This window comes from Phaenicophaeus curvirostris, chromosome 2 (genome assembly GCF_032191515.1).
Source record: "Phaenicophaeus curvirostris isolate KB17595 chromosome 2, BPBGC_Pcur_1.0, whole genome shotgun sequence".
Taxonomy (NCBI): domain Eukaryota; kingdom Metazoa; phylum Chordata; class Aves; order Cuculiformes; family Cuculidae; genus Phaenicophaeus; species Phaenicophaeus curvirostris.
Window position 1 is genome coordinate 50,770,924 of NC_091393.1, and position 7,159 is coordinate 50,778,082.

Here is a 7,159-nt window from a genome sequence, read left to right on the forward strand (position 1 = left end):
GACTCCGTTTTGATTAAATTTTGCTTTGTATTTGGAAGATTCCTGGATAATAAAACCTTAGAGTACAAACCCAGGTGAGCACAGGCAGGAGAGTGGAAAGCAGCCTACTGTGTCAAACAGATTGCCTCAGCTTTGCATCACTAGCTGACATTGCCATGCATAACAGCTGCCAGTTCTCTATATGGGGGATTTATCTATTCAACAAGTGTGCTCTTTTTTCTTTTCTAACTAACTTCTTTCAAATAGAATTATTGTTATGAAAACAAACTAAGACTTAAGTGTGTGTTAATTTTGTCTTAGAAGCTGCTCTGATGGGCATACAAGAGCAATACTTTTGAAAACGGTATTTTACGTTACAAGAGCAACAGGATGCAAGCATGCCAGAATTTTACAAAGCTTACTTATTTTAAAATTGGGAGTGTATTAATATGTTGAAGTATATCCAGTGTCAATTAGACTACAAAGGAATAGCCATCTCTTTGCAGTCTAATTAGACTTCCTACTCTTGCATATTTGGAGTCAAGCAGTTATTGTGTACTGCTTCCTTGGAAAAACTAGGAGCCATGCAGAGAACAGGATCAGACAGAGCTTTGACTTTCATACCTTTCTAATAGATCTGAAGTTCTAAAGGGAGAGCTGTGCATTTTTATATTTTACTTTGATTCCTTACTTTATTAATCATACCTAACATGGGACGAGCACTGAAGGAAATTCAGTGTCAGATTTCTATTCGGTGATGGATTTCTGTAATTGCAGTATAATATTTAGAGTTTTAATTTTTATTTTATTTATATATTTATTTTATTTATTTTATTAGTAAATTCTTAGGAGTGTTATTCAACTAGAGATCCTTCTTCTATTAAGAATGTTTTCTATTTTCTATAGCACAAGCTCCATAAAATCATTAGATTTTAAGAAAAGTTGCTATCGAAGGGAACCAAATCACAAAAAGTTCAACAATCAAGTGCTTTATTTACTTCTTACATACAATTTACTAATCATATAATTTGTTAGTTATGAAGTTCTAATATATTTTACTGTATTCACAAAAGAACTTGCCATTGGTGTACAGAAAACTAAGTTAATCCATCTCCAGAAAAGAGGGATCGCCTCTGTGTCTGTTCCTCAATCACTTATAAGCAATATACGTGTTGGAGAGGGTCTGACTCCCCCAACCAATCTTGCTGCTTTTCTGCAAAGACAGCTAGCAACAAAAGTAAAACCTATTAATGAATTTTTAAACAGTCATGAAATGTACAATGACAGTCTACTATTGCAAGCAGTATTTTCAGCACTATTTTTCCTTAGGATCCCTCTGACATGCTTGCTGCTGGGATGCTGGTACACACATGAGAGAGGCAGTGGCTGAGGCAGAGACTGTGACATAATGCTCAGACCTTTCCCTCTGTGCCTAATCAGACTTCTGGCTTTAACAGAGCAGTGTGAGCACCCATTTTCTTTGTCCGGAGATAGTATCCAGTGCTGTGATAGATTACTCCAGCGAATAAGCTCATCTGCCTTCTCTGTTTTAATCCCCTCTTCCAGTGTTTTTTCTACTTGTTTTTTCCTGTAGTTGTGCCAGACTTGAAGAAATATTTATGTTCTAATAACTGATCCTTAAAGTATATCTCTGTAGATGACTTGAAGTAGATTAATTACCTTGTTTGTATTCACAAACACATTTTCCCTGTTTAATATCTAGTATAACGGTGCTACCGTTTGTGAAAAATTATTGTCTGAGTACCTGTCATGTGAATTTAAATCCTGTTTCCTTGCTGCTTATCAGAAAGCTAGTGGCAATATGCAGTTTCTGGTGTTTTGTTCCCAGAGGGGACAGAAGTGCAGCAAAGGTAAACCTGGCAGACACTGGAGGCAAGGAGGGGGAAGGAAATACATGAAGTGCTTCAAGTTGGGCAGTGTAAATATCCTTTTCCCACTCCCCATGTCATTGAAATCCCGAATGTTTAGACCAACTGATAAAGCCAAAAGGGAGCTCTTTGTTTCTGCGAGCAAAGCATGGACGTATTTTTGAAGGCTGTTAACTTCAAGGGAAACTTCAAGTGATGAGTGTTACTTCAGCAAGAGCAGCCACGTATGAGTTATCTTAAATACTGCTGACAGCAAAATTGTGGCAGCCTGGATTTCAGGGTTACTGGTTGTCCCTGCTGACTTGCTGTTAGGAGTGCTAATAATGGCAGTTGAAGCCTGTGTTGGGGTGCTTCGCTGCCATCAGAACTGTGGATGATTGCAACAAGTGATTTAAGGCGCTTTCTGGACCTGGGTTTATTAAAATATTGGTCTCTGTACATTACTGTTTAAGTAGTCAGATTATGCTTTAATCATTAAATCAGGCTATTAATCATGTTCCTCTGAATGGTGAAGTAACAGTCTTCCACTACTCCTTTTTCTGTCATGTTGAGGATTTTGGTGATATGCTTTACTAGGGGACAGTTTACTTTAGGAATATTATTTCTAATGCATTAAATCTGCATTTTCTACTAATGCAGAGTTTTTAACCACTAATTAAGCTTTATAGTTCCCTCAGATCAAAATGCCTTTGATGACCCTTTTTTTATTAGTATTTTCAGACTGATGTGCACCGAGACATATCAAACCCAATTTAATTTGCCCAAATGGTTTCTGTTTTTCAAAGGGTACGTGCAAAAACTCTACTAAGAAATCAGATAAAGAGAAGCATTTGGCATCTGTTATACTTCAGTAGTATATGCCTTCAACAGAAATGGAAGAAGTGTTTCCTTTTCATATTTAGGTACTTTTAAAGTAGCTTTCACGTGAACTGCCTGCACTTCAGATAAGGTACTTTTGAAAGGGGGAAGAAGAGACTTTATGAGCTTTTATATTTCAATACCCATGCAAAACACCTGCTAAAGCAGTAATTATATTAAATGCAATTTCCTTATCATACAGATACATTATAGCTGAATGCAAATTTCAAACACAATGCAGCCAAAATTACACACATGCTCACTGAACCCAAGTGAGCTATTGTAGCAAAATCATGCAGTGTTTTCCCATGACAAGCTGCGCTATGTTATCCTCACTAACTTCTTGTTGGCATATCTATATACAGGTAGAAAAAGTTATCCACCAAAGTTGATGTCCAGTTCCAGGTAATATAGAATCATAGAATCACCAGGTTGGAAGAGACCCACCGGATCATCGAGTCCAACCATTCCCACCAATCTCTAAACCATGCCCCTCAGCACCTCATCCACCCGTGCCTTAAACACCTCCAGGGAAAGTGAGTCAACCACCTCCCTGGGCAGACCGTTCCATTGCCTAATGCCCCTTTCAGTGAAGAATTTTTTCCTTATGTCGAGCCTGAACCTCCCCTGGCAGGAGTTACGCCTGTTTCTGGAAACTTTGCTGAAGCTCTATCCTGTCTGCAGGAGATACCTGAATGCCTGCATACCTTTTAGATATAGAGTTCATTCCAGTGGGGAAAAAAAATTTTTTTTGAGGAAAGATGAATTCTAATTATAATTAGACTGTTACCTAAAGAAGTGAGGACAATAGAGGATTTTACCATGAAAAATCAAAGGAACTGCCTACCTCTCTGATAGTTGTTTTAATTCTCAGCTGTACTTAGCTCAACTTCTAAGGCTTTTTTAAAGATGTGCTTTACTCCCTAGTGGAGTCTGACTTTCTTCATTTTACAATGCTACACTGTGAGCCTTTATTTGCTGTCCTTTGAACTAAGGTTGAGTTTAACTGGCTTTGTCTGCAGCATGCTCTTTATAACTAGTATTAGTATTATGATTATTAACTCTAGAAAAGATAAATAACTCATCAGGTTTTGAGGAAACTGTAAAAAGCAGTAAACACAAATGGTTTCATTAACGGCAGTGCTCTGACATGAAAGAATTGTAAACAATAATTGAAAATGGTCGATTAGGTGTGAAAAATCAGTCCTTAAAACTGACTCTATACTGCTCCTTAAGTCTCTTCATGTTGTAGGACAGTCTGTATCTGTTTTAATTAACCTTGGTCTGAGGGAAGTAACAATTATAGCTTTGTTAATTATAGACAATAGCAAATCTTTCTTTTTAGTTTTTTATCAAATTGGGTAATTCTGTAGCTGATTTGGGTAATACAGATAATATTTGGTAATAGTTTTCAGTGGCACTTTAGGGCTTGATCTGTATGATTTCTTTTTTGGCAGAACTACATAAGGAGTTACATCAATACAGTGCCTTTTGGGAGCATCAATGTGCTTTTTTTAATTGCATAGTTTAGTCTTTCCTCCAGATTGATGTAAATTATTTCAGTATTAACAGGTCAGTACTAGGGTATGGTTGCACTAGCTGTCTCAGTTGATGAAGCACAACAACCTCTCTGTGCAAAGAAAACCAATACTCTTTAAAAAAAAAAAATTAGGGAGTATTCTTTGCGTCTGGAAGTATCATTACATTTAATCTCTCTATTTTTAAAATAACATCTTAATGTGTAGCATTTTTAATTTAAAACAACCAAGTTAACGAACAAGTATAGGTTGATAGTTGCATCTAGCCAAAATAGATGTCTTTGGCAACAAAACATATAAGTAAATGAAAAACAAGATGTGCACAGGAATCCTGTGTGTCCAGTGGAGTGCAATAAAATGAACAAAATAATTGAAGTACTATGCTGTCCTTTATAAAATATTTTTCTAATTGAAGTCAGGCAGTACATGCCCATATGAAACAGACTGCACTAGGCACTCTCAATAGTGGAAGAAACTGCAAATCCCTTGCAAATTGGCAAGCAGTTTTAGTAAACAAAAAACTTCTAATATAGTATAGCCAACTAGTGTGCACTACAGCCACTGGCAAGCTCTTCCAAAGGAAATTCCAGTTCTTTAAAAGAGTTCCAGCAAAAAGAGGGACAGCATGAGTCAAGACGAATTAATGAAAAGGAGCGCTGTGTGTGCTTTCCCCGCCCCTTTCCACCCACTGTCAAAAACATGGTTATGTCTACATATATTAATTGTTAAGTTCCTTTCCCATATCTTAAAACGTGGTCCACAAACTACTGAAACATGTATACAAGATCCAACACAAAAAAATAAGATGAACCCTACATCTTGGGAACTAAGATTGGGAGGGAGAGGCAAACAGATAGTTACAGAACCTGTTCTAACCTGTGACAGTGAGACAAGTCTCAACTCAATCGCTTCACTCAGTACAAGCAGATACATGTTCAAATATATGCCTTCTTGCCCTCAGTCAGAAAACGTGTGCAAGGCCAAACAAGGAGTTAACATCAAGTTTCTTGTGAAACTGAAGAAATTCACAATGGAAACTTTTCATTTATTGACTGAGGCTTATGGTGAAGAGATCCCAAGGATCAAGTCAGTGTGCAAAAGAACCTATTTTTTGTCAGTAGAAGATGTGAAATCAAAAACAGAGATCCTCAACAGCCTTTCAGAAAATGATCTGTGGGATTGCTTTGAACATTGGCAGCATTGCATGTAGCTGTATGCCAGCTCAGAAGGGAATGATTTTGAAGGTGACAGTAGTTATTTTCTTAATTTGTTAAATAAAAAGTGTTGCGGGCATAGTCTTGGGTGGTTTTGTGTTAGACCTCTTTTTTCATAGTGGAAACCCTCAGCTTTGAAATTTTATTATGTAGTGGGGAAGGGAACAGCGATGCCAGCAGCATTGACTTGGAGGCATCAGGAGCAAAAAAATCAAGGAAGCCTTCAAATATGCAGAGGAGAATGATAGCTACTTACAGAACAAAAGTGATATTTGGCATAGCATCTATTGAAAAGTGAAATATTGCCACCTTGAAGAACATACTGCTTGAGTGACAAAATGCACTTGATAATTTATTTCATATGGGTCTGTAATGTCCATATATGAAAAATGGCTCATCACCTAGGGCCATCTTAAGGGAGAATTACAAACTTTAATTCTAAAAACTGATGTATTGGAAAAGATTTTTTTTAATTTTATGGACAGTGGGGTAAACAGATTTTTTCTTTTGAAAGGTTGCTTTTTCTAGCTGTGAACTGTATTGCAGCCAAAAGACTGTTTGCTACACCATTCACAAAATGAAATCTTAGCTTAATTCATGTGTTCTACGTCAGATATAAATGTCAAGTGCTGCCACTGGTGATTCTTACCCTAACTTTCTCTGACAAGTTCAGTATTCAAGAAAAAAACATGTTTATTCTGACATATTCTCCTAGCATCTTTCAACTTCAGTAGTAGTTGCATTTTCTACAGAGAGAATTATTTGTATTACAAAATAAAAGCCTCCATATCTCATCCTTGCAATATTCCACTCATTTCTTTAGATTTATGTCTGCTCAGCAAACACATGTGCACATGTGGTCCCTAGAGTTTGCATGTTGCTCCCATTGCCGTTCAGCTGGAACTCTGATTATTCATAAGCTTCCACTTTCCATAACGGAAATCAAAGATATTTCTCAGCTATATCATTAAAGTATTTCCAATTAAAGTTGGAAGGATTTTTCTTGGTGATGTGGCTGGTAGAAGACAAGATAGAAATGCTCATCAGTACAGCACTCAGATGTATTCCGTAGCTCATACCACAGCGAGGGCTGTTCTACACAAGCGTAGGGAAAGGAGGCAGAATAGCCCAGTCTGCACTATGCATTACTTCTTTTGGGGAACAACCTTTCTCAAGGGTGAGACTTCTTTTGGTTTGGGAGAACAGAGGGGAAGGGGGATTGGACCAGGTGGAGAGAGCATTTGTACCTTCAGTTTACTGTTTCATGGGAAACAGAAACCAAAGGAGGACTGCCAAAGCCATTTGGGAGATGGATGTGTTATTGATTGTCTCCACAAACATATTGTTGGCTTATTGTTATACTTTCCAAAAATGAAAGCCAGATTCCTTCTCCTCTTCAAATTTTCTTTGTTTAGATGCCAGTATCATTCTTAAGAGAGAAAGGAAGTACAGCAATTGTGTGGGGTCTGTTTCCATCCTTTGCTTTCTGTGATTGAATTAAGTTGTGGTCTATTCTCTGTTTTAGTAATTCTGTAAAGGAAAGAGTAGAAGTGGATGACAAACTAACAAATATTATAAATGGTCATGGCAACCATTACAAAAGGGTTTTCCTTCACTTATTCGATGGCCATCTGAAGTCTAGTCACATTATTTTTGTGCACACAGCATAAACCACCCTAGG